The 27,106-nt window shown below is 39.9% G+C and overlaps 1 long non-coding RNA gene and 1 pseudogene across 2 annotated transcripts; both read left to right on the top strand.

The window, feature by feature from the left end:
- Positions 1–2,559: 2,559 nt before the first annotated feature.
- Positions 2,560–13,218, top strand: LOC148096273 (uncharacterized). The gene is made up of 4 exons (XR_015717195.1): positions 2,560–2,608; positions 3,889–3,931; positions 11,812–11,980; positions 12,466–13,218. It is a non-coding gene; the product is annotated as an uncharacterized LOC148096273 (long non-coding RNA).
- Positions 6,180–11,184, top strand: LOC148096274 (uncharacterized; annotated as a pseudogene). The gene is made up of 9 exons (XR_015717194.1): positions 6,180–6,310; positions 6,431–6,562; positions 6,679–6,815; positions 6,921–7,014; positions 7,158–7,257; positions 7,375–7,633; positions 7,717–7,903; positions 8,075–8,202; positions 8,289–11,184. The product of XR_015717194.1 is annotated as an uncharacterized LOC148096274 (transcript).
- Positions 13,219–27,106: the final 13,888 nt, after the last annotated feature.

Genomic DNA, 27,106 nt, shown 5'->3' with positions numbered 1-27,106 from the left:
GCGTTATATCACTGTGGGAAGATGCCATGCAGACATGACTGTATAACGTGTGAAAATATCGCACTTTGTATGGCAACCAATGTGTAATATACAGTAAAATATGCAGTGGTAGTTTTAGCATATTGCCAGGGAAAGAATTCATTTTACATCAGGGTCATGCCAGAGTAAAAAAAAATAAATAAATAAATGAAAAAAACATTTATCAACAGCTATCAATAAGCATAAACGCAACCTGTCGCAAAACACTGAGGTTTTCTTCTTGAGGCTTATAAAATCAAATTACATAGCATTCAAACCTGCCGAGCTTTTAATTGCCCAATAAAAGGTTTAGAAATCCATCTATTTGATAACACACACTGTAAAAAAAAAAGTAATATAAAAGTATCTTACTGTATATTTTACAGTTTTGTACTGTTTTTCTAGAATATCATTAAATTTACATAAGTAGACTGTGATTTTACATGTCAAATGTGAAATAACATAACATCACTGTAAATGTAATAAAACACAATTTTCTTGTTTTTTAAATATATCTCGTTGTACATATGCATATTTAGATTGTAAAAATACATTCAGAAATGTATCATAATTTCACAAATATTTGTCTGTTATTTGACAGATTGATCTGTTAAATTCAAATGTAATATTATGGAAAAATATATAAAATGATCGAAAATTAATGAGAATAATGAATAATTAAAGGAGTATTTGAATTATATTTTTTCTGAAATTTTTTTTGTCATCTAGGTCTGGTTTAATAATTCAGAGGTAACAAGTGAAAATATAATTAATAGGAATAAAAACTAAAAAAAAACAAAACATGTAAAACATTGCACGGCCATGCTGTGCTAATTATATATTTTAAAAGATAAATGTAGAGGTAGGAATTGCAATTAATATAAATCTCAAAGTATTCACAACATTCCTGAAAAGAAATAGGCCTCTGCACCTGGGGTGAGGGCGTGGCCATGAAAACAATGTGACATGCCATTGGATGTTGGGACACATAATAACATGACGCTAAGCATCGGCCAATGAATGTGAACTAACAACCACAAGGTCGCGGGTATGGCTGTGGAAAGTAGTGATGGTAAACTTGATTCTTTTTACTGAATCGAGTTTGAAGGGGTCACTCACCGAAGTGAATCGGGTTTTTGACTCATTTGAGTCAGTTGACCAGAGTGCAAAAAATGTACATTTTCACTCAAACTTAATTTGTTTCTCCTGTCATGTATATCCTACTGCTAAGATGAGTGATTGAAAAAGAAAAACAACTATTTTTATGGAGCAAAAAAGAGCAAAAAAAATTCTAAAGGGAACATTTATTTTATTTATTTTTATTTTATTTTAGTAGTATTTTCCTCAAATGTGTCAAATATATATTTTCTCATCTAAATGTCCACTGAGCTGTGAGCCTGGGGGCAGTAATGCGCCTTAACATTGGTTGCCAACCAAGAAGAAGAAGAAGCTGTGAGCCAGGAGGGAGGGGGTGAGTGAGTCCTGAGTGATTCGCTTACGCTATGATTCAACACAGGAAAGGAGGGGTGAGTAGCTCAAATTTGCTGTTAGCATGTTAGCAGAGCGATGCTACTGTGAACCGAGGAGCTATTTTCTTGATGTGAGCTTCTACTCAGGGTTTTTTCTTCCAGTTCAGAGCAGAAATGTTTTTGTTAAGAAACTGGCTGTTGTTTTTTTTCCTCACAGTTTTAATTGTAAGCTAGATATATTTCTACTAATGAAATTAGTTTGCTAAGAGCAACAGGGATGAGTCAGTGAGTCAGTTGGGCTTGTGACTCATGATTCACGAGTCAGTAAAGTGATTCTCGAGTATTGAACGATTCGTTCATGATTTGCGCATCACTAATGGAAAGCGCGCTGGAAGAGAGAGGTTGGTGAAAGATCGTCCATGCAGTGCTGCAAGGCAAGTATATCAAACTCAGCTTAGTAGATTTAACTTGGAATTGCTTGACCACTATGGCTCGTAGTTTACTGAGACGGTGAAAGGCATGGAATCCCTAGCTATGAAGGCAAAAGACGTCGTCTGTCAGTATAAGATGCAGTTAGTATACAACTAGACCAGCCTCTATCTTGCTGGCTATCAGAGTTATTGTTCGCTAATTTGTTAGCTGTTAGCTTTCTGTGACCGTGTAAACACAGCAGTTGCTACGTGGATAGTTTCTACACCGCTAAGTTTCTACACTGCTAATACCCGTTAGGGGGCCCACGTTGACAGCTGCTACTGATGCATTTGTCTTAATGTGAAATTAAGTATGCAACTTAAGAGCTAATAGGCGATCTGTTCCACTCTAGCAACACACCTGCACTCTTGTAGAGAGCTTGTGCGTTAGTGATGGGTCGTTCGCGAACGAAATGGCTCTTAGAGCCGACTCTTTGAAGTGAACGACGCGATCCGGCTCCTTATTGGGAGCCGTGAGGTTTTTTTTCTTTCTCTCACCCTCTCTCTCGCCCTTTTTTCCACTAAACTCCGCACGCGCGGCCTGTACTTTGCGCTGGGCAGAGGGGGGAGGGGCGTTAGTTACACTCGCAGTAGCACAGGAACAGAGCCAGAGAGAACGAGAGCGAGGGACAACAACGTCACATTAGAAAGGTATAGTAATCATCCGCTATTTTCAGTTGCAGATGATAAAGGATTCAGAAATCATGCAGGCCCATATGACAGAGAATGTGCATCTTCTTTTTGTTTTAATATTTTAATTTATATTTAATTGTGTTGTGGTTTGCAGTGTTTTGTGTTGTTTCACGTTAAATTTGTTTAAAAGGAAAAAGCTGAAAATTTAAATAGTTAAAAGTTTAAAATGTAAATAGTTGTTTTTTGTATTATATGATTTATTTATTACATTTTATGTGGAGTGAATAAATAAAGTATATTTATGGTGGACCTTAGAGACAAAGCATGTACAAACTCCAAAAAACGTACAAACTCCAAAACACGTAAAAACTCAGAAGCGCGTACAAACTCCAAAACACGTAAAAACTCAGAAGCACGTACAAACTCCAAAACACGTAAAAACTCAGAAGCACGTACAAAGTCCAAAACACGTAAAAACTCAGAAGCACGTACAAAGTCCAAAACACGTACAAATGACAACAGAAGTGCTCCAGGTTTCTAGGGCGCAGTGTTGAGCTTTTGTTACCTAGTGGCTACACAAGCCAGGAAGTATCAACAACCGGATTTGGTGTGTGGTAGTAACAGGTAAATGAACTTTTTTTTTTTTAAATTATTTGAATAAATATGAGTGCTTGTCTATAAATACACAAACAATACACACATGTTTTCAATTGTGTAATTTAAGTGATCTGGGTAGCTCTGTTTTGGAAGTTCAGTAAACGCTAGAAATGTGTTTTGGAGTTTGTACGTGCTTTTTGGAGTTTGTATATGCTTTACAGTTTGTACGTGCTTTGTCTCTAGGGGCCATATATAAACATATATAAATAAAACCACTTTTTTTACATTAGTAATTCCTTTTCTGCATAATTTTATATTATTGTTAATGATTAAATAATTAAAGCAACAAAACAACCTGAAGAGCCGGTTCAGAGCCGAAAGAGCCGGCTCTTTTTAGTGAGCCGAGCCGAAAGAGCCGGATCTCTAAAAAGAGCCGGAAATCCCATCACTATTGTGCGTGCCAAGATGTGCTGCGTGATGAAGTGAGAGAAATAGGAAATAGAAGTAGCCCACTGTGCTAGTTTTGCCCTGTAAAATGTAATGGAGATGTAAGCCAAGTATTTCCTTCTATTTTGTGGAAAGGAAGTAGGGCTAAAGCAGCTGAGGCGAATTATTTGACTACATTTAAACGTACATTGCATACATGTATTTGGATTTTGGCAGGTTTCATGATTCATAAGGTTTTGTTTCTTCCCCTGCAGATTAGTAGCGTGAGTTCTCAAATTTATTCAGTAAGCTGTAAAGGTGAGTATTGTGCTGCATTTACAGATGTCAAAAGATTACACCTGTCGCAGTTGTGGTGCTTTAATGTAAATGTTTGGGCACCCATGGTCAAAATTTCAGTTCATGTGAACAGTTAAGCAAGTAGAAGATGAAATAATCTCCAAATGGCTTAAAGTTACAGATGACATTTAATTTTAAATAAAATCATTTTCATATTTTGTTAAACAGAAAAGGAAAAGGCCCACAGCAAAAGTTTGGACACCTTGTAGTTGACCGCAGGGCCCAAACTGCATGCCAGTGTATGTAATTGATATACATCAGTTGTAACATTGCAGTTACACAGTAAATTTCCCAGTGTTAAAGTGTATTTACTCTAATAGAGTCATTATAACAACAGCTGGAGCAAAACGCCCCCCAGTGTGGGTGATGATTCGTGGAGTTAAAAGAGGCAGTTTCAACGTTACTCTAGAAAGCTCCTCCCACCACACTCATTTTCAAACCAAGAGGATTTTTCAGGACGCCATTTTCTTCACATCAGTTGCAGGGTAAGTTGTTCATATTTACTTATTAAACCAACAATTCGACATTTTAAGCACAGGTAGCACGTTAAAATAAGGTTAAGATAAGATAAGATAAGATAAGATAAAACTTTATTAATCCCTCGGGTGAGTTCCTCTGGGAAATTTGTTTTCCAAAAAGCACAGCACCGACAGAAGTTACAGAGTTAAGAATATTATATATATATATATACACACACATATATAAATACAAAGACATATATAGATAAAATATACAAAGGGGATAAATAGAATAAATAGGAATAAAAATAAAATAAAAATACAAGTGAATTGCACATTTCAAGTATAAGGTTACATTCCTTTTGTCCATGTTTATTATATATTTCATTTTGTACCAGAAGCAAATGTGACACTGTCTGTATGCTAATGTAAGGTTGTTAATTAGCTAAAAAAGTTGACTGATATCAGTGTTGGACTGTAAGGCTTGTTATCAAAATTTATTTCAGTGTGTAGTGGTGATTGTGTTGTGTTCTAGCATGTTCGAAATTCCATTAAATTAAACCCTCCATGTGTTGGGATCTACATCTTAACATTAGCTAGCTAACTAGCATTTTGGCTAACCTCAGTGCGCGGGCAATTCGCTAGTTATCGTTAAATTTTAAATTACGTAACCCAAGCATTAACTAATTAAAGGTTTACACTAAATGTTACATTTTTCTTTTTTTGATACCTATGTACCAGATATAGAGGTCGTTTTCAGTAAGGTTATTGTCTTATTTTAACTCGGCTGTCTTCAGCGATTTTACAGTTACAGGAGTACAACCAGCAGGTGTTATAAGCTTGATAAAGTATCCAAAATGTCCAGGATTCAGTTTTTAATGCTGTTTTTTAGTAGTTTGAATTTAAGATGACAGCGTTTGTATTTATTGTGAGTTGATGGTATTGACAAAAGTTACCCCACTCCTTTTTCCATTTTGGTTACCAGACTGTTCAGTATGTTAACTAATGATGACAAAATACTGACTCCCTAGTGCTAAGTTAGATCAGACAAATGGTAAAAAGTAGTAGTAATTATTTTAGTTTTGTATTGAGGATTATATCTTTTGTAGATGAAATATTCATTTAGTAAAGGGCTAAAAACTACCGCCAAAGAGCTGAAACACCTTGTTACACTGACATAAAAGTAACATACAGTAAGAAATAACATTTCAAGGCTATTTTGCTGGTATTTATGGGACTGTTTTAATATTCACATTTTTTGTTTACTGTAGTTCAATGAAGAGCACTGACTATAAGAAATTACTGTCTACAGGAAGCATGCTGCTTAAAGCAAAACTCGGAGGTGTGCAGAAATTTTTTAGAGTATCTGAGCCAAGCCTTAAGGAGTTTTTGATTGCCGGTAAGAAACCAACATTGTATAAAAAAGGTGTACAAGGGGCTTTAAGTTCTTTTTGTTATTTAGTCTCTTCAAACTGCATTTTATGATTAATTGAAAATGATCTGTGTTTTGGAAGCATCTTAGTTATGAATGTATATTTAGTGGGGAAAAAACTGCATAATGTGAGTATCACCCATTTTAATCTACCACTTATCAAGCATGTCAGTGGCGCTTAATAATTTAGCTTTTATTTATCTGACTCACTTTTGAAGAAGTATCTTGAAATGATCTTCATTTTAAGCTACAAAACATTAGATGTCATGTAATCTTTTTGTTTACACAAACTTGTGTGCTTGTTTCCAGCCTTTGCAAAGTTTGGTGTGCCAGCCGTAACAGAAGGAGTGAAAGTTTTTGATAGTTCAGAGACTGAGTTGGATGAGGATGTATTTGAGGATATAGTAACAAATCCCTCAACCGGAGTACTAACCATCAAATATGAAACAGGTTTGTTTGAGTGATGTGTGTTTCATTGGATGTCATTTTTGTGTGTGTCATTATTACATTGTTTAATCAAAGAGTGTATAAAATGAGTCTAAACTGATTTGTTTTGCTCCTATTTTTGAGGTCTGGAAACATCTGTTGCAGAAGTGTCTCCTGAGCGGTTCCAGTTATCATTCATCAGATTCACAGGATACCGTCATCCTTTCAGACAGCCCTTTGAAGAAACGTCAGAAGCTGGATGCAGAAGCTGAGCAAGTAAGAGTTAACAGACTTCCACATTCTTCTAATAGTGTCTTTTTTTTTTGTAGTTTATGTGTTCTGAACTGTAGTGGTTATATCAACATGTAGAATGTTTTTATTGTTTTTTCCAGTTGGTGGAATCCATTCTCACCAGCAAACCTGGTGGAGAACGTATAATAAATGAGTACAATCGGACCAAGTCCCTGGTGGATGAAACCAGAAGAAAAATGGTCAACATACTGGTAGCTGACATGACAGAAAAAAATGGGTAATTTATTTCTGGCCCTGTGATTTTTACTATCATTTTCAAATTATTTTAAATCTCTATTAATTCCAGGGAAGCTGACTAGTTCTTTTCCTTTTGATCTTGCAGTACATCACCACCACAGCAGGTAAAAGAAATGTATGCCAGAGGAATTGTAACCTTTTTCCCTTACCTCAGTGACCCATACTCAAAAAATGGCTATGTAAGTAGCTAACAGTAATAACTGATACAACTAAAATCAAAATTTTAAATCCTGCCAAAATGTATGTCCTTATCAACTGTTCATGGTTACATAACTTACTGATAAATTAATAAACAAAATGTCTGTATATGTCACTCTCCAAGGAACATTATTATGATGGCGAGAGTGGCACTGGGTACTTGGCCTGGAGGATTAAAACCATACAGAGATGCACTGCTAAAGAGAGGCGATTATCATCTGGAGGTAACATTTAAAATTAAGTGGAAACATATAATACAGTTCCAAATTGTGGTTCTGTATTAATAATGGCTATCACATGTTATTATTAGTTTTGATAAAGTTGTATTTCATATTGTCTAGCACCAGGAGATGGATCATCGGGTGAAGACCAGTGTGGTGAACCAACTGTCAGCCGAGAGTTGCAGTTTGTTACAGAGAACGTGCTGAGTGAGGATGAGTGTAAGGAAGCAATCTCTCTGATGAAACATTCAGCTGATGAAGACACAGTCAAGAAGAAGATGAAGTTGACATTTGTTTATTGACACAACATGGTCCTTGACCCCCTGCTATCAAGCAACATACTGTCTGTTTTCCACGTTTCAAAGATATCAAAGGCTTGGTGAATATTTTTCATTACGTTGACAATGTAAACACATTTTATTTTTTGCAGATAGCAGATATAATTCTCTATCCCTGTTACAGATCGAACAGGATTTTGTACTGATGTTTGGTGAGGATGTATCAGGCAGGTTGCTGGAGAGGTGGCCAACAACATTCAAAAGAAAGATTATCCAACAAGGCAGAAAGCTTCCTTCTACCAGTGACCTGGAAGAACTCTTGCTGGCAGCTGACTCTCCTGAGGATGCCACTGAAGTTAATGCTGACATTAGTGAGCTGTTATTTCTTTGATTAGCACATTCACAGCATATATAATGTTTGTCACAGAACAGCTGTCCTTTTGTATTTTGGGCCTACTCAAACATTTTGTCAATGCAGATGCATTGAAATTTGTTATTGATGATGATGATTCAACTTTATTAAAAACAAATATTTTTTTCAGGCTGGGACAGTGACCTCTCAGCGATTCTATTGCTATTACATCTGATTCCACCATCTGGTCAGGGTTGGAAGAGACCAGGAAAGGTGTCAGCTTCTCAAGCAGAAAGGCATCTTGTGGTCTTCAAGAAGGTTTGTTTCTTTTCTATTTTTATGGTATGAATTACCAGTTTAAGAAACACTTGATTCTTATTGCTTGTCTGTATTTATCTTTTCAGACTTGAACAAATATCCAAGAGCACCTTGATGCCATCACTACCAGCACTCAACCCTACCTCCTGGCTGTTGGGGTGAAAAAGAATGACATCCACCAGTTCTTTATTATTCTTGACAAGAATGCCATACCATGCAAGTCTACCTCTTCACTTGGTGCTTTTGATGAACTGTTTAAAGCACATTTTGTGTTTGGCACATCTTACAACACCATGCTTCACAACATGTACACGTTCATCCAAACCACTGTGTACAATATAGATGTTGGCAAAGTCAAAGAAAGTCCCAGAGTTGCTGAAATAAGGACAAGGTTGCTTCGTTAGGGCTTGAAGGTTAATTCTCCATCATGAAGTGTTTTGTCTGTCAGGCTGAGTTTACTGGTTCAAACATGCTTGTTAGGCATTTATGGTTGGTCCATGGTTACTTACCTGGAAGAAATCTTCGCCTTAAATGTGCCCAGCGTGACTGTGACTGTGTGTTTGGCACTTTTTCAGGTTTTAGAAAACATTTAAATACCAAACACCTTAACTATTTTGACCAACAGGCTGACACTGATGTTAATTTACAGCCTGATGTGGCAGTTAAAGAAGTTAGCACTACAGGGGAGGTGGTGTCAACTAATTTAGAAGAAACACCCACAACATCTGAAATGTTTAAAAGTTCAAATAAGAGCACTTTGGATATGTGTGCCTCTACTGTTGCACAGCTCAGGGCAGCTGGATTAAGCCAATCTACTGTGAATAGTTTTGTCTCCTCAATGGAGGAAGTGTTTTTTGAGATTCATACTCAGGCTAAAGATGCAGCTTTACAGAGCTTACCTTCACAGGACACTACAAGTAAAAAGAAATTAGAGCAGTCATTCAAAAACTTTGAAAACCCATTCACACTGTTAAATTCAGAAGCTAAACGAAATAGGCACTTTAAACAAAAATGGGCAACTGTTGAACCTGTTGAAATGGTGCTTGGCACAAGATTTGACAGTAGAAGAAACAAGATCACAGGGACTTTTGATCAAGTCATTGTAACTGATAGGTTTGCATATGTTCCTATTTTGGAAACACTGAAAACTATCTTTCAAAACCACCATGTTGTCGACATGTTCAAGTCAAGGAATATGTCCAGAGAAGGTGTGTATGCAGACTTAATCGATGCTGCCTATGTTAAAAGATGTCCCCTATTTTCTGCAGAAAAAGATGCCTTACAAATTCAACTGATGATGACTTTGAAACTGCAAATCCCCTGGGCTCTAAAAAGGGTGTACATAAATTAGGTGCAATATACTTTACACTAAGGAATTTTCCTCCAATCTTTAATGCGTTGTTGGTCAATATTCATTTGTGTGCTCTTTTTCATGCACAAGACTCAAAGCGTTATGGCTTTAATTCAATCCTTGAGCCACTTGTCAATGATCTGAAAGTTGTTGAGACAGAGGGACTGAAACTTCCCATGTTTAAACACTTGGTTCATGGCACTGTAATCCAGGTCACCGGGGACAATCTTGGCTTGCATAGTCAGTTTGGGTTCGTGGAGTCATTTGCAGCTCGATATTGTTGTCATTTTTGTCTGCTTGAGAAGGATTGTTTTTAGAGTGTGTTCTGTGAAGATGATTCTGGTGTTGCACTAAGAACTCTTGATATGCATAAGCAGCACTGTGAAAGTGTACAAAGAGATCCTACGCTACCTCATGTATGTGGTGTGAAACGCACTTGTCTCTTGAATTCACTTAAATATTTCAACACAGCCAACAATTTTTCTGTAGATATCATGCATGACATTTTGGAGGGAGTTGCTTAGTTAGAGGTGAAACTTGTGCTGCAGTACATTCAGGAGAACTTCCTAAGTGCTGAACAACTTGCTGGTAGAATACATGCCTTTGACTATGGCTTCAATCAGCAGCGAAATCGCCCACCAAGGGTAAAGTTGTTTGATGGCAGTAATGATTTAGGACTAAATGCAATTCAATCTTGGTGCTTATTGCGTAATGTACCTTTGATGTTTGGCAATTTAGTACAGGTGGGTGATAGCTACTGGCATCTTCTACTTCTACAAATTGTCAATATTGTGTTTTCACCAGTGCTGTCAGAAGGTATGACCATCTACCTCAAACATTTAATTTATGATCATCATCAGCTCTTTAAACAGTTATTTCCTACACTCAGTCTCCTACCAAAGCATCACTTCATGATACATTACCCTCGCAGTATACGAAATATTGGCCCAATTCTGCACATGTGGTGCATGCGTTACGAAGCCAAACATAACTTCTTTAAGAAGCAATTAAAAAGCTTTAAAAACATTACAATGACATTGGCCAAGAAACACCAAAGTTGTATGGCCATGTATTGGGAGTCTTTTAGCCTTGAAAGATTAGCTTTAGGACCAGGAAAGATGGTGACACTTGGAGAGCTGAAAGAAGGTCCAGAAATTGCTTTAAAATTTGGAGCAGTGTTATCTACCAGTGTTTTTTCAGCTAAGTGGATAAAACATCATGGTACAGAGTACCGCCCTGACTTTATCATCTGTACAGAGGTAGTGTCTTAGATTCCAGTGTTTTATAAGATCAAAAGTATTGTTGTGAAAGATGACATTGTATTGCTCTGTGGAAAACTGATGGAAACCCTGTGTTTTGATGACCATTATCATGCATTTAAGGTCAGAATGCACCCCAATATGGTGCTGAAGGTGTTGAACATAAAAGAGCTGTGTTACTTCAAACCATTTGATCTTCAAATCAAGTATGGCACTTCTGATTCCTCCCTGTATGTGGTTCCATATTGTCATTTTATGCCGAACTAAATTCATTGTTTTAAAGTGTTTTATGACTGTTTTTGTGTGTGTAGTGTTTTATGTACACTACATGAGATGTTTTAATATTTTGAGCCTGACATCAAAATAAAGCCGTTAAACGTATTATCTAGTTGTGGTTTTTGCTTACTTGTTTTATATGTTAAAGCATTATTAGAAACCAGGTTTTCATGCTGCAAAATACTAAATTGAATGTAAAGGTAACACTACAGGAAGAGTTTTAGTAACACTACTTGGTGTAAAATTAATATAAAATTTTACTCTATGAGAGCTAATTTTTCCACTAGAGATTAGTGTATGAATAACACAGTATAGAGTAACATCAACTCTCATCAGAGTTATTTGAACCCCCAGTGTTAATTTCAAATAACTCAATTCAGTGTTAAAAATCAGTGGAATTTTACTCAAATAGAGTTAATTTATCACTATGATAGAGTAAATAATATGACACTACTAGTAGTGTTAGGTTCATTTAACACTCTGCGGTGTTACTCAGTGTTAAATTTTTACTCTATTTAGAGTTAATTTTACTCTAAAATTTTAACACTATAGAAAGAGTTGATTTAACACCAATTCCGAATGGGACAAAATAGACTCGGGACCAGTGTTAAATTTAACTCTTTAAGTGTTATTTTAACACTCCGAATTTTACTGTGTAGTTGTTTGAGTCATGTGTGGACTTGTTTTTTTTGTCCCCTTGTCTCTTGTTCATGTACACAACAGGAAACTCTACTTTGGCAGCCGAGCACTTCATGTTATCTGTGGACCAGGCAATTGTGAATGGCCATGTCACTATCTTCAGCGACGCACTTATCCTGATGTTTGGCTCTTACAACTGCACGAACATTTCTTATCCAGTAGCCCAGGCAGCAACCTTGGAATTCTTGCAACGGTAAGGTGGCACCAGTCAATTTTATGCATTGAGACATAAGAATGATGAGACAGTGAAATCTAAAGTTATGCAATCCAAATCAAATCATCAGATCTCCTCTCATTTGCAGCTAAAACACATAAGAATGAGCAATGCTTGAGTGTTGAGATGATGTGTAGATTGATAAATCAACAAATAACCAATATTTGCGTTTCAGATGGCTGTCTCTGAAATATCCTTGATTCATGCTCATGTCAAGTTATAGAAAGAGACCTTTGAGTAGTAGATGTTCACAAATGTTTCACTACCTGGAAACAGCATTTGCAATAGACTCACAGGTTAACCAAACATCTTTGCATCAACCCTCTGTTTCACAGTGACCTGTATGTCCAAACACGCACTCAAAAGCAAGCTCAATCTACACTTAGATTCATTGCAAATGTAAAAAAAACACATACAGTCCAGTCCTCGGTTTCTTAATGAAGATGTTGTTTTTCATTCGACAGATGCCTTAAGATAAACCCCAACAAGGGATCCAAAGTGGAGTGGAACACGTCTAAGAAAAACCTTGCAGTCAATCCAAAGGTTCTGATGTTGATCGCCAAAATTGCGGACTATGAGTGGAGAGCATAAAAAGTTCTTATTTTTCTTATTTTTTATCCTGAGGATAACCTTATCTGTTGTTCAGTAACACTGGTCTCTGGTTCATGGTCAGTGTCAACAGCATGGGTGGCCCGCTTGATAGGAGAAAAGTGAAATATAGGCTGCAAATCCTATTCACATTTAGCTAGCATTAGTGCTAGCCAGTTGGTATGTTACTGTCTGCTGACAGGCTCTCTGTCACTCTGTCCTGCTTTAGGTGTAGCATTGTCTTAAGTATTATCTTCATCTCAGTTCATTGTAATAGACTATACATTGACACTTGTGGTGCTTGCTCTGCAAACACAATCCCATTCGTTCAGTTATTTTGGTAAAAGTTTGTGTTAAAGTGACAACTTACAACATATCAATACTTATCAGTTAAGTATAATCAGCATAACAATGAGGCTTTTGTTTTACTCGAGTTGTTCTTTGCATATGATGACTGATATGATTTCTCCAAGGGAACCCAAATGGCCAGCAGCAGCCCTGAATGTGAGACCATCAGAAAGCTAGAGCTACTTCTAAACCTGCAGGTTATGTGCCTCAAATATACCCCTTTTCGTTGCTCCAGATGTGGGGAGGCAGATTAACGTTCGAGGTGGCATCGTCCCCTTCTTTTGTGCTCTCAAATGTGCGTTTGCGTTACATTCTTTTTTCTACGTGCCTTTGTTTATGCATAAGTGTTAGTTGTTCTTGGATTGTTCCAGGAAGGGTTATCTTTTTGTCAATAAAATCCATGTTAATGATTGAAACAATGTCTCATGTCTTATAAGTAAAATAAACATCTACAAACTGCTCATACACAACACATGATCAAGACTTAACATAATCTTGATGTAATTATAATCAGGGGTTTAGTTTAATAAGGGTTCTTTGGGTGTTTTGTGACAGATAAAACCCACAATCTTACAGGGACCACACTTAATTCAAACTGAAAGTCCAGTAAATATTCAGGAAATATATGTGAAATTACACTTAAAATCTAAATTTACATGTGATATTATGTAAAATTAACAGTGAATTGTAATTTTAAAGCCAATATCTAGTTTTTTGACATGTTTTGAAAGATAAATCAAATTATTTTGTGCTGTATAATGTAGTATTACATCAAATATAATTGAATATACTTTTTTTTTTTACATCAAATGATGTTATTTAACCCAACTGTTAACTGTATATTTCTGTAAATTTAAGCATTATTATTCATATTGCCACATTCATTGACCTTGTTTATAGGCAATTTCATTGTTTAATCACAATGTGATTAAACAAGGAACATTAATCAAAATGTTCCTAATTTAATGTTTAAAAGCACTTGGAAAAGGCAAAATCCCATGTAAAATTAGCGCAACAAACTATTTTCATTACTGAAAATAACTGTTTTTTTATGGGAAAGTTATTTTCTGTTATTTTACGGTATTATTTTGGCGCCCCAGCTGCCGGAATATTATTGTTTTTTTAAGATGTTTTTTTAACAGTGCATGTAAAGAAAATAATAATCAAAATGGAAAAGAAAATAGCATCTTTTTCCTGGTCCTGGCAGCACTTTACTATGATTCAGATACACGACTGATAAAAAACAAAAATGGCAGTTGTACTAAATCATTCGGAAGGCTATTGCTGTTACCCATTTAAAGGTGTTTCATAGTTTTTATTTCAATTTTAGGCCTTTATTCCTGTTACTGGTGGGACTGGATTGGCGCTGGCAGTTTTGAAAACTCTTAAAAATAGTAAAAGGCGGCAGCTTGATACAAAACATGGGAGTCAAATGATGAGGAATTAAAAGGTTGTGCGTTTTGAAGAAAAGCTTTGAGGATAAACTAATGGGTGTTACTAAGATAAGAGGTGTTGTGTCAAAGAACTTTAAAGCAACACTAAAAACAGCTACAGAAATGTGAAGATAGCTGTCAAATCTAAATTGTGCTGGTTTGGTTGAAAAGTACAGGAGATCTTAGGGCCTCAGTCACGTAGGCATCAGGGCCGCTGGTAACCCCTTGACCTGTCACGATACACCTTGTGGCAGGCAGAGTTGTAGAAGAATGTGTTAAACTGGGAAATTATATGAGAAACACACACACACACACACACACACAAAACGGGACGCACAGCAGGAGGGATAAAGGAGATCACAACAAATGACAAAGGAAGACTGAGACATATATACACAGGAGGGCCATAAGGGTAGTGGAAACACCTGAGGAACACAGCAGGAACAAATTAAGCTTGACAAGACTGGACGCGAAAAAGGGAATTTTTCAGAAAAAGAAATAAGAACTAGAATCATTGATAAATAAACTAAGGAGTGCAGGGAAATAATACAAAGCTCTCAGTCTAAGCAAAGTAAAACACATAAATTCAGGAATACATCATGAACCCGTACAAACTCAAAACACTGGGTCAATGACCCATGATCCAACATCTGGTCACTAGAGAAAAATACATGTTCTCTGAGATTGTTAGTGACTGGGGCAATTAAAACAAGGCTTTTGGTGCAACACCTTTTTTGCAACTGATTTCACCCAGAGACAGCACTCAGCCTCCAACCACCACAGTACCAACCTGCCAACCAACAGACGATGTTTTCTGAGCAGTTCCTGGCTGGTCTCTATGTGACTGGGTCCTAATGAAATTAATGTGTCAGTATTGCTTTATTAAGCAGTTTTTATCAAGCTGATCTGTGTATCTGTGCACTATGTGTGATGATATAAGGATGAGCAATTAATTTCTTTTACCCCCACTACCCCTTTAACCATGGGTGTAAATTACAAGGGGCATGAGGGGCTCCGGATCTCAATTTCCTGGAACATGTATGCTCTCCACAATTCTTCAGTGTGAACATTACTGTGTCTCACAATGGTTTTCTACCATTCGCTAAATGATTAATTTTGCAGAGGTGAACTCAAAATGAATCATGTGTGAGACGCTGTTCTTTTCAACTAATAGCATAAAATGTATTTATGGTGTGAACTAGGTTATGCCAGTAGATAATGTCCTTTTTCAAAGCTTGTTTTTTTCCATTAATGTTTGCAGTAAAGATTACCTTCACTATAAAATTCTCAATAAATTTAATAAGCCCACTTTAGTTTCATATCAGCATCTGTACATATAATAACACTAGCGAATTGGAAGTGGTCATGCTTGCAGTTCTGCCCACTTTGAAATGAGCGTTTGTGCGGAGAGTGGCTACATCGATCCATCTCAGGAGGAAAAACAGTTGGAGGGTGTTTTTGATTTTTAAATTAGAGTTTAACTGTGGGGTTTTTAGTTTGTTTTATGTTTTTTTTGTTTGCACATAGTCTTTCACTAACAAACATATGAGATGAAAACAAAGCAAAGGGCATGGTGAAGAGCGAGGAGTGAGTCAGGTAGAACAGGTAAAAACAATTTTCTTTCTTTAGGCTTTTTTCATTTTACTACTAAGAATTTTTTTAGCTGTCCAGGTGATATCTCTAAATGTAAGTAACTAATTCTGTTAGGCCAAATTATTACAGTATTACAAATTATTACATTATTACATATGCAAGCAGTGCTCCTTTGTTGGTGTGGTCTATAGTCTATACTGCTATATTACTGCTCTGCCTTTGTTTTTGGGCCCCACAATATGCATTATGAAGAGTGGTTAGCACTAACCTAAGGCTCAGTAGCACAGGCCTAGAGACCAGTCTGCAACCTCTGGCAACCACTGGTCGCTAAGGGGAAATATTTCAGACCAGTTGGCAAGGGGTTGCTAGGGGCTGCTGCTAGTCACTAGGTGAAAGTGCTCACAAAGATATACAGTGCTGTACCAAAAACTTAGAAGACACCAACCAACTTCTCTGCACCCACTTGCAAACTAGCAGCAGTGGCACTTGACAAAGTTGAATACAATTGCACAATTCTAATACTGGAAATGAACATTTGCATTCAAAATTAAAGTTGTGACTTTCCACTGCAGTAGAGGTATTTCAATGGTAAATGGCAAATGGTCTGTATTTGTATAGCGCTTTTCTAGTCCCTAAGGACCCCAAAGCGCTTTACACAACCTGTCATCCACCCTTTCACACACACATTCACACACTGGTGATGGCATGCTACATTGTAGCCACAGCCACCCTGGGGCGCTCTGACAGAGGCGATAGGTGGACCATTTGTACTTTGAAGGTTATGTTTGTCTCAAACAGTTTAAAGGTTCACTACTGCACTTAATTAGTCCAACACAAATTGTGCGTAGAGTTCATCAATAATTCAGGCGGCCGACCATGTGGACGGCAACGGCGGCGACGGGGAAACAGTTCAGGCGGCCGACCGTGCGGACGGCAACGGCGGCGACGGGGATGACAGCGCTGATTCGGAGGCCGCCCACGACGGCGATGACGTCCGGCAAGAGGCCCAGAAAAGGGCCCGGCGACGCTGAGGTGGCAGTTTGGGACCTGAAGACGGCGTGGCCCCCGCAGCACCAGGCGAAGCAGAGGTTGGGCCAGGCGAAGCTGAAGCCGATGCAGGTGTGGCTGACCAGGTTGGGCCAGGCGACGCTAAAGCTGATGCGGAGGCTGGATCAGGCGACGCTGAAGCTGATGCTGAAACTGGACCAGACAAAGCTGAGGCAGATGCTGAAGCAGAGGCGGGACCAGGCGAAGCAGAAGCAGATGAGGAGGCTGCTGCAGGCGACGCTGAGGATGAAGCCGGAGCTGGACCAGGCGAGGATGGAGCCGGAGCTGCAGGCGTGGTTGAAGCTGCTGCTGGCTGGACGGGCTACTCGGGCCCTCCAGCCGATGAAGCAGGCTGCTGGACAGGCTCCTCGGGCCCCCCAGCTGACGGGACAGGCTGCTGGACGGGTTCCTCGGGCCCCCCAGCTGACAGGGCAGGCTGCTGGACGGGTTCCTCAGGCCCCCCAGCTGACGAGGCAGGCTGCTGGACGGGCTCCTTGGGCCCCCCAGCTGACGAGGCAGGCTGCTGGACGGGTTCCTCGGGCCCCCCAGCAAAAACAGTCCCAATACCAGCGGGCACCAGGGCCCCTGGAACACGCAGGGCTGAACCAACAGGCACGTGGGCCTCTGGGAAACACAGATCAGAACCAGCAGGCACACGGGCCTCTGGCAGGGACAGAACAGAACCAGCAGGCACACGGCCTCTGGCAGGGACAGAACAGGACCAGCAGGCACACGGGCCTCTGGCAAACACAGATCAGACTGCAGCTGCGCGGAGCACCAACCCTGCTCAGGCAGCGACAGCTGAGTGCAGTCCTCAGCTGGGTTTCTAGCCTCCAGGGGTCCAGAGTCAGCTGAGGGCTGTAATTTAACCTCTGGTGAGGCCCTGGAGCAAGTAACAGTCTCTAAACTAGCCAGCTGTTGAGGAATGATTACATTTTTAACGTGTTTGTCTCTCTGCAAAAAATACATACTAGAAAAAGAGTCCAAAATGGGAGGCACAGACACAGCCTCCCATACAGAGGGAGTCGGTGAAGACGGAGATTGCATAGATGATTGGACTAGCGGGGATACCGGAGGCCGAGCTGAATGCTGCTGGGCAGCTAAACGAGCTTGCTGCTGGGCAGCTAAACGAGCTTGCGGCTGGGCAACTAAACGAGGTAAATACAGCTGAGCAGGAGAATGAACAGGCAACAAACAGTTCTCCTCGTTATCTGCTGCACAAAACAAAGCCCCTGAATAAACTGTCCCACAGTCCAAAACAGAAAAAGGGTCCTTCTCACTCACCACAGCCGGCAGTTCTGAAGTCCTAATATCTGGCTGTGGGGTGACGCGCCGACGGCACGATCGTCGCTTCCTTCCTGCGGACGGCTCCGACGGGCTGGGCAAAACCACATCCGGCAGGCCGGGCAAAATCTCCGGCAGGAGAAGCTGACGTGACTGTTCCGGGGCTGCCGTAGTCCGCTGCTGCTGGACAAAGTTTGTGGATTCCCAAGCTTGCACCACACCCCGGCCTTTATGCAGGTTGCAAATTAAGTCCGAAACTCCCTTGAGCTGGCAGAGGTAGGGATTTCCTTCCAGGATTGCCCCGATGGCTTTTAACCCCACTACTTTCGCCCTTGCGTTGGTGGTGTGGGTTACCCAGTCCATCAGGCGTTGGATGCGTGCGAGGTCGTTCTCCCCAGACAAAGCTGCTGGATCAATCTTGTGGTCGCGTCGTACTGTCACGGCTGGGGCGGCAGTCGTGTGGAGGTGAGAAGGAGGATCCAAATAGCAGCCAGTGGTGGAGGTGCAAGTGAGATTTATTCACAGTGAGTAATAACCAAGAAGCGGGCAGAACCGAAACATAAACCTAAACTGGGAAAACTAACACAAAAGGAGGACACGGGGCGAGGAGCAGAGAGACACGGTGAAACACGGAATAATGCTGAGTACACAGAAGATTCACAGAGAAACACAGACGACGCGACCAGGAGCACAGGCAGACACGCAGTATAAATACACACCAGGTAATTAGGAGATGAGAGACAGGAGGGCAACACACCTGGGAGAAATCAGAGCCAACGGGACAGGGGAAACATAAACTGAACATACTCACATGAGAGGGGACCTTCAGAATAAGACAGGAAACTCACCGACACAGAGAACTAGACGAGACACTGAACTTAGACAGATTCACACGCAGACAGTGTGACACCATAGACAGACAGAACACAGAAGTGGGACCAGGGCAGGCACAGAACAGAACCCTAACAAATGGCAAATAATAACAGAATACATACTCAGAATAACAAAAGCACAAAGAAACACAAAACACTGAGTCGGCAGACTCAGGACCATGACAAGTGCTTACTGTATATGCATCAATGAAAGGTTTAGCCTACCACAATAAGTGAATATAAGGTGAGAAAGTGGAGGTGTGAGCATTTTCTTTTCTTTAGAATGTAGCTGCAGCTGCTGTAAAAGCACCTTAGAGCAGCGGTCCCCAACCTTTTTTGCGCCACGGACCGGTTTATGCCCGACAATATTTTCATGGACCGGCCTTTAAGGTGTCGCGGATAAATACAATAAAATAAAACTAGTACCGGTACCGAAAAAAAGAAAATTTATTCATAACACACGTGAAAAGACCAAGGAAAACCGAGTAAACAATAAAAACGATAACAAAATAACGCTGAAAACCAATAAAAACCCTGAAAACTATACATTTCACACCGGAGCCTCAACTCTCGCGGCCCGGTACCAAACACCTCACGAACCGGTACCGGTCCGAGGCCCGGGGGTTGGGGACCGCTGCCTTAGAACACACATGCGTCAACACTACATATGAGCGGGCGGAGGGAGGTTTGGAGTCTTCACACACACCCGTTCTCTGTTGCCTGTTGGGGCGGGGGGGCTGGGAGGAGGAGTTGGCCGTCCGATTGGGGTTTGGAATGTGGGACCTCACTGCTGCTGCGAAGTCGGGCGGTCTGCTTCTCTCCACCCCAGTAAAGAGGGTAACATTACATGGGTCTAGTTGCAGTTTCCCCCTCCAGGGGCAAGGGTACCTAGACCTGGGGTATAGAGTACTCTTGGGGAGTGTGATTGTGTGTACAGCGTCTATTTATGTCTGTCTCCACGTTGGGTGAGTGCTGAGTAATTGCATATGAGACCATAAGGGTGGGACTGGATGTTTGTATCTGTGTGTGCCTGTTTGTCTGTGTCCATATGTCAGGTCGGGTATCAGACGCCACCTCTCTAGGGACATCTCAGGACCTCCAAGGTATGGAGGCCTATCTCCCCCCACCACTCCCCCTGCCAGTGGCAGACGCCCTCAGACATCGGTGCATTGGTGGTTCTTGGTGTCCAGGGATGGGCGTACGCACCGGCTCACTCCTGGTGGCTGCTTGTCGGGGCCTGGAGCCCGGAGCTCGCTCGGCCCCTTCGGGGGGTGAGGTGCCCTCGGCCTGGGGCTCGGTCACTCTGGCACAGCTGGCTGCCGGCGGAGCTCATGGGCACGTCACTGCAACCCCCCCGGCTTCTGCAATGCGGCTGACCCCTCATCTGGGGCTCTCCTCAGCTCTTTCCGGGAGTGTGGCGTGGCTGCCCCTCCGTTGCTCTTCCTTGGTCTCTTGTGCTCTGAGGGCCTCTGGATGTCTGGAGCCTGAATCTCCTCCATACCTGCTTCATGCCCTGGAGGACGGGGCTATGGCTCCCCACACCCTTTAGCAGATCATTACATGAAGGAACCTTTTAAATACAAGCGTGCTTATGCTCACAGGTGTACACACGGGTGCTCACAGACACAAACTACACCCTTTTTGGCTCCTACCTTAAAGCACACTGTGCGCTGTCGATCCTACGTGCTGCACAATAATATTAAATATTTAGTATTTACTGTTATATTCACATAGATTATCGATGATGTTGTTTATTATATTGCTCTTTTTTCTTGTTTTCTCTTTTTTCTTTCTCAACAGGTGATCCAGGTGATTGATATATGTATTTTTTGTCTGTTTGCTTTGTTGGTTTTTGTTTTTTGCCCTTTATCACCAATCCTCTTCCCCGCTGTTTTTCTTTCCCTACCTCCCTTTCTTTCTCCCTCTTCTTTCCCCCTGTCAAGTCTGTCCCGTGTGTAGAAAGTGAAAATAAAATAAACAATAAAAGCAAAGGTGAATCAAATAGACCAATACGGCAAGGCTGGGATGGTCCATTTGGTAAAGTAAATCCATTGGGCATCTTTCTTTGCCAGACAATAATTCAGATGGCAAAAGAACCAAACGGGACAGGCGGGAAAAGAAAAAAAAAATAGAATGTAACTGCTGTAAAACAATCTAAAAGTAAGATTTGAATTATACGGAAAAACGATTGTTTGGAGTAAAAGACACTTTATTCATACAAGTGACTGTTGAAAATTGACAAGTTGGGAGTGACAATATTGGCTCCTTAGTGTCATTATGACACTTTTCCCTCTTCCGCAAAATGACGTCTAAAATGGCGAGAATTTTGAAAGCCAAAAGCAGATGCACCAGAAGACAACCTTGAATGGAACATGGGCAAATTTAAATCCTGAAACTTTTTGATCGTATCTCATCTCTGTGACTAAGGCTGTTGTCTATTACACAAAAGATCCCTCGTTCAGAACCGTGGGGAGATGCAAATATATTTGGGTCATGAATGGGTGTCCGGTGTTAAGATCTAGCAAATCAAATACGTGGAGCTGTCTGCTGTGGCAACCCACTGGGAATATGGGAGCAGCCGAAAAAAGAGGCTTTGTGTGCAGAGGAAGGGGGAAAAAAAAGTCATTTCAGTTATTTCAAATGATGACATGTATTTATGCCATCAAATGTCTATCAAAGATTAACTGGCTTGCACGTCTGAAAAGTGAAGCCAACATGGGAATTCTTTAAACTAACATTCTTTGTAATTGTCAGCAGCATGTGACTGGTGGTTGTACAAAGAAGTTTTATTGTTTGGAAACCTGCTGGAGGACAGCTATAAATGCTTTCCTGAGGATTTAATGTTCTAGTACCAAGGCTTATAATACAATGATTTTGATTTTGTAAACATAGCCCCAAAAAAAGAGGTTAAACTATTGTTAACTATTGATTGACAAATCACTACAATGTGTGATCCTTTCACATCATTTTCAGATTTCAAAACAGTGAAATGGTAATGGCAGAAGCACCCAGCTCGCGGCTTCATAACAGGATTACACTAATGTTACAATCATGTTAGTGAAAACAATAGTTAAAGACTATGGTGTGACCAAAATGAATGCAATGAACCTGTTATTTTATTGCATTTGGAATGGTTGCTTGAAGAACTGGACCAGGTTGCAGTTGCTGTCTTCTAAGTGACTTTGAATCAGAAGTTCTAAAATTTCCTGACAAACTGGTGACTGCAAAATGGCATATGTGCTTGGCAACCTTGCTCTTATATAGGAGCATGAATGGAAACCTCTAAAAATTTTTTAATGTAAATACATGGTTCCTGTGTAGGAGTCAGGGGCGATTTTAGCCCATTTTTAGGGGTGCTGAATCAAAGCACCCCCAAAGATTTCTTACTATTTTTTTGACAATATTTGCTGTTTGTGTGACACACTACTAAAAATATAAAAAGCATTCAGTACTTGTTTGAGACATAACATTTTAACAACAAAAGTATAGATACCCCCCACCCCCACCCCAAAAAAAATGGTTTGTTCCAGCTCGCCTCTCCCCTGCTCTGGCTCTAGCGCCGTTGCTGCCAGAGCGATGGTGGCTGAAACGCAGTGGAGCGGAGGTGTGAGTGCCTGGCTTAAAACAGGACATATTAGCTGCATTTAACCTTCAGTTACTCTTTATATAGTTAGGTAGGAGTCACACCATGCTTCTTTTTAGCTGAAAAACATTACACCCAGGTAACCTGCAGTGTTGGAAACGTGTTTTCCGACGATGTTTGCTACCCTACAATCTGTTCTGCTCTGTCGTAAAATCAGCTACATTTGACCGTCTTGTTGCTCCTATTGAAATTTATACAGCCTATTTAAAATCTAAAACTTAAAATTGTCAGTGGCCTGCTGTTGTTACCACTGTCCTGTTTGAAATGGAATGAGTGAAGCTGGTTATTTTGTCATATGTGCATGTGCCGATATTAAACCCAGGAGCCACATTCAGGTAAAAGTGTAAGATCAAATGATCCGTCAATGAAGGATAATGTTGGATCAGTGTTTCAATATTTATATATTTTATTAGATGTACATGTGGTTTGGTTATTTGCCTTTTGGTTGAAAGTACACTGAGAGATGACTTTTTTTTATTAGTGATCTTAATAGTATTTGTTTTGTCATATTAATGTAATTTTTTCATCTAATTGAATACAATCTATTTGTGTATGATTGTCAGTCCAAGGAGGGAGAGAGGAAAGATGGGAACGTGAGGAGAAAGTACAAGGTCAGGAACAACCAGGTAAGAAAACGGACAGGGAACAGTGACAGGCAAAACAAACTGTTAACCTGCTTGAGAGAGTTGACCACCAAAAAGTGATAGACAGATTTGCCAACCTCAAGGTGAGGCGACATAGGTTAAAATAAAATAAAAAATCTGCAGAGCCATAGTAGTATCTGCAGTAAAGATATTTTCATACATTGTATACATTGTAACATAGGCAAAGTTGCCTCCATTTTTATAATTTTTTTATCAATATTTTGTACATTTCAAGGACTCTATTTTTCAAGGAGTGTATTTTTATATATCTGTATTATATTATACATACACATTAAAAGTGAATCTCTGTCCAAAAAATGCACTCAGTTTACTTCTTACTCACTATGATCATCATTCATCATTTTCCCCCAGTAATTAAGGTTAGGATATGTTTGTTTTTGTTTTTTTATTCCAATCCATTCTTCGTTTGCAGCATTTAAATAACCTTTATCTGATTTGATGGTTTTGTTACTGACTTTTTAAATGGTGTTTTGATTTTCTTTCACAAATGTGGGGATTAAATTGTGTTAAAATGTACAAAACAGTGATGTCATGTTTTGTGACGAGGACTCAGGCACAAAGAGACTTGATGAATTTAAAATCTTATGATTCAATAAAGAATTTTGCAGACTTACACAGAGATGGTAAAATTATGATGACTGATAACGGAGACGAAGACAACAGACGATGAGGACAGGGAGGAACAGGGTTTAAATGCACCAAGGAGACAGTCACAGGGAACTCGGGACAACTGGAGACATTTAAGGATGCAGGGACTGACAGACACAGGGAAGACGTCTCATCATGACGAGTAAAGTTTATCTTGCCTGGCTGGGCAGCTCTCTGGGTGCTCAGCACCCCCAAAGCTCTGATCCTAGAATTGCCCCTGATAGGAGTCCTCAAGTAGTTTACTGATTTTCACATTCCGCTGCTCTCATCTTCAGCAGCTTATAACAGACCGTTTAAAAACTAAAAAAAATTTAAAAGCAGAACAAGAGGTAAAGTTTTTTCTAACAATTAAATTTTTCTAGTTTAGTCTTTCCAAAATACTATATTTCATCTATTTTTACAGGGAACAGTCAGGCAAACATTTGACGCACGCGTTTTCTTTAGCAACGGCCTTTCTCTTATGCTATTTTGAGAACAGAGAAGAAGTGGCAATAGAAAACTGATTTTACACATACCTCAGCTTGCTGTAGTTTAAAGTTATACAATTCTGACCTACAATCTAAAAAAAGATAACTCTGTGACTGAAGGTAAGCTGGGAGAGAGTTCTCTGCCTCAAGTTTATTCTCTCTTGACAGTATCTACTCCCTAGCTGCAAAAGTTTGCTGCTCCGGGTTTTCTTTTTAAGCACAGTTCACATCTGCTGAGAGACCTTCACCTAGTTTTGTTGTTGGTGGTGGGGATTTTTGCAGGACCTACAGACTTAACCCACTTCACATTTCTGTGAGAGTTAGAGTGCAGTGAAGATATCGAACTGTACCTCAACGCCATAAAGAATTGCACGTATTAGAGTGGTAAGTGAATTAAAACCAACATATGTCTGTTGTAGTGATGGGTCGGTCGCGAACGAAATGGCTCTTAGAGCTGGATCTTTGAAGTGAACGATGCAAGCCGGCTCCTTATTGGGCACCATGTTTTTTTTCTTTCTCCTGCTCTCTCTTTCACTTTTTTTCGCTTCACGCTGCAAGTCACCCTTGTGTTTGCGCTGAGCAGAGACGGCAAACAGAGCCTTGCGTTTGCGCCCCTCCCCCCTCTGCTCAGCACTGAGCTGAGGGGGCGGGGCGGCAGTTACGCAACAGCAGTAGCGCACAACAAGAGCAGGAGGGAGAGGGAAAGAAAGAGAGCTGGGAGCAACAAGAGACAACACCGTCACATTGGAAAGGTACAGTAAAGAAAATGAGTGACACCAAGAAAAGAAGCAAAGTCTGGAGCCATTTTAATCTTATTGACAAAACAAAGGCAGAGTGTAGAGTCTACAAGAAAAGGATATCATATAGAGCCGGCTCCACAAACAACATGCACAGGCCAGTGTTGCCAACTTAGCGACTTTGTCGCTATATTTAGCGAGTTTTCAGACCCCCTGACCCCCCTAAAAAAAAAAACTAAAAAAAGACGTGAAAGCGCATATCGCTTTTACTCTCAACAAGCAGCGGGTGCTGTAACGCAGTCAGTTCTTTTACTCTTTTACTCTTATGCTGTTTTGTGGATCACAAGGTTTAAAACTACTTATAAACACACACACACAAAGTAACTCCACCAGAGTGCCTATTTCGGGTCACTTTTGCCGGTCCAAGCCCGGATAAAGGAGCAGGGTTGGAGTTGGGACATTAAAAAAACAATAATTGCTAAAATAAATTTAATTTGTAGTTCTAAATAAATTCTAAATGCATTTAGGACGTTTTTTACTCACTTTATGTCTCTTCCACGATGTTATTTCTCTCTCCAACAACATAGATTACAATTACATTAGCATGACCAATTATGCAAATTAGGTGATGACGTCATTTTGCGACTTTTAGGACAGCCAATAGCGATTTTCCTTACTGAGGGGTTGGCAACACTGGCACAGGCACCTAAGAACTGTCCACCCATCAGTGCAATGGCAAGATAAAACGCAGTCAGTGTGATATTAATATTTCTAAATGCCAACCTTTCCCTTAATTAAAGATCTGAGTGTTCTTTCCCCCCCTTTTTTTTCCCATATTTTCATTTCTATTTTATTGTGTTGTGGTTTGCAGTGTTTTGTGTTGTTTCACTTTAAATTTGTTTAAAAGGAAAAAGCTGAAAATTTAAGTAGTTAAAAGTTGAAATGTATGAAATGTAAATAGTTGGTTTCTGTATTTTATAATTTATTTATCACATTTTATGTGGAGTGAATAAATAAAAGTATATTTACAGTGGCCCCTAGAAACAAAGCACGTACACACTCCAAAGCACATACAAACTCAAAAACACAACAGAAGTGCTCCAGGATGCTAGGGGCAGTATTGAGTTTTTGTTACCTAGTGGCTACACAAGCCAGGAAGTACCAACAATCGGATTGGGTGTGCGGTAGTAACAGGTAAATGAAGTTTTGTTTTTTTTAATTATTTGAATATACATATATATATATATATATATATATATATATATATATATCAGTGTTTGTGTATTAATACCAAAACAATAGACATTTGAATTCGATTGTGTAATTTAAGTGATCTAGGTAGCTCTGTTTTGGAAGTTCAGTTAACGCTAGAAATGTGTTTTGGAGTTTGTACATGTTTCGTCTCTAGGGGCCCCCATAAATATTTATATATAAACATACATAAAGAAAACCACGTTTTTTACATTACTAATTCCTTTTGCGCATAATTTTATATTGTTGTTGATAATTAATTAATTAAAGCAACAAAACAACCTGAAGAGCCGGTCGGGAGCCGAAAGAGCCGGCTCTTTTTAGTGAGCCAAGCCAAAAGAGCTGGCTCTCTAGAAAGAGCCGGAAATCCCATCACTAGTCTTGGGATACTAGTGTTCAAACCATGTGCCATTAATTTAGGGCACAAAATCATGGCTAAAGAATTTTTTCCCATAGAGTTTTATGCTAATCCAGCCTGTCACTACCCAGACTGGAGCACATATTTAATACATGTTCATCTATAGGAGCC

This window comes from Neolamprologus brichardi, chromosome 23 (genome assembly GCF_056152115.1).
Source record: "Neolamprologus brichardi isolate AB-2024 chromosome 23, ASM5615211v1, whole genome shotgun sequence".
NCBI classification, from domain to species: Eukaryota; Metazoa; Chordata; class Actinopteri; order Cichliformes; family Cichlidae; genus Neolamprologus; species Neolamprologus brichardi.
Note: the sequence above shows the minus strand (reverse complement) of the source record. Positions and strands in the feature narration are given on the sequence as shown.